Source organism: Schistocerca serialis, chromosome 1 (genome assembly GCF_023864345.2).
Source record: "Schistocerca serialis cubense isolate TAMUIC-IGC-003099 chromosome 1, iqSchSeri2.2, whole genome shotgun sequence".
Classification (NCBI taxonomy): Eukaryota; Metazoa; Arthropoda; class Insecta; order Orthoptera; family Acrididae; genus Schistocerca; species Schistocerca serialis.
Genome location: NC_064638.1, coordinates 103795345 through 103796773, shown reverse-complemented (window position 1 = coordinate 103796773; position 1429 = coordinate 103795345). Strand labels below are relative to the sequence as shown.

The 1429-nt window shown below is 40.0% G+C and overlaps 1 non-coding gene across 1 annotated transcript; it reads right to left on the bottom strand.

Moving 5' to 3' along the window:
• Positions 1-239: 239 nt before the first annotated feature.
• On the bottom strand, positions 240-314 carry Trnal-caa (transfer RNA leucine (anticodon CAA)). Its single transcript has one exon. It is a non-coding gene; the product is annotated as a tRNA-Leu (tRNA).
• Positions 315-1429: the final 1115 nt, after the last annotated feature.

The following is a 1429-nucleotide window of genomic DNA, read 5'->3' as shown; positions in this document are numbered from 1 at the left end:
ACAATGAAAAGGTGTATTGCTTATTTACTTCCTAAATAAATTTGGTTTGGTGGAAAGACATATTAAAAATTAGCCTTACCATGCGAAGAAAGAGGTGTAACCCGGTTTAGAGGTATTAAGTACCATAAGGCATGAATATTTACAGGTTGCTTCAGAACTCCACCAACAAAACTTTACATTTTATTCGGGGATATTATCTGAGTATTTTGGCACAGGGACATGTAGTCTTCGATAGCTCTCTGCCTGACCGAGACTCGAACTCGGGACCTTTGCCTTTTGCGGGCAAGTGCTCTACCAACTGAGCTACCCAAGCACGACTCACGTCCCGTCATCAAAGCTTTACTTCCGCCAGTAGGAGACGAGGTACTGGCGGAAGTAAAGCTGTGAGGACGGGGCGTTGTCAAAATGCGCGGCTAGCTCAAAAATACGACTGGTTTGTTTAAAACTGTAGTAGTTCATGCCCGAGAAGTAAATATTGTTGCAGAGACAGGCACTATTTTTCTCAATGATTCGAAAATACTATGTTAAACACTGACCTTTTATGCTGTTAATTATGAGTTTAATAATACTTACTGCAATGAGAACAGGAGTTTTACCAGTCAGCGACTTGCTCATAAACAAGACTGAGCCTCATGTTATTATTATCTTTCGATTCGCGTGTATACTTCATGAAAACTGTTCTGTAAAAAGTATTTTCATTTACTGATGTAAAAAGTTTTTAACTACTGTTTTCTGTTACGTTACGTGTGATTAATTACGTTTCACATACTCTTGCCAGTGCGCCATTACGACGAAAGAGTGGCAGCTGGTCAATGATAAAGCTCGAATTCCAGCAATAATTAATTATTTCCACTTAATTACAGTTACACTGAAAGGGTACAGTACCGCCCGACATTGAAAATAGGTACAACATTCTTCGTTATTCTTGCCAGAACAGCATATTTTTTCTAATAATAACTCAATTTCAATTAATAAAGTGAAGCCGGATACCAGTGTGGGAAAGAATGACAATTTATTTATTTAATTGATCACATGTGCACTCCCACAAAATAAATCCCTACATCCAGTTTGGTGAGATCTGTGAAATGCATGAATGTATGGTCGTCTGCTAACCGCAGAGAGTGAATGTGAATATATGATCATCTATGAGACGGTACTTGGGTCACCTTTGGTGGGACCAAAGAGATGAAATTTACCTGAGCTTTGAGCGCCTGAAATGTGGCTGACCAATACGGTAGCAAGGTACTCCCCCACTTCGGCAGAGGTGCGAGAGAACCTGAAGAACGGCCATGTTTCAGCACTCTGGTTCTGGATCTAGTGTTGGTAAGACCTGTCTTAGGCGTGCTCCGTAAGGACAAAAGAGTAGAGACATGGTATGCATGTGAACTACTTAAGAGTAGTTTAGAATAGTAATTTCTCTATTTCAGGA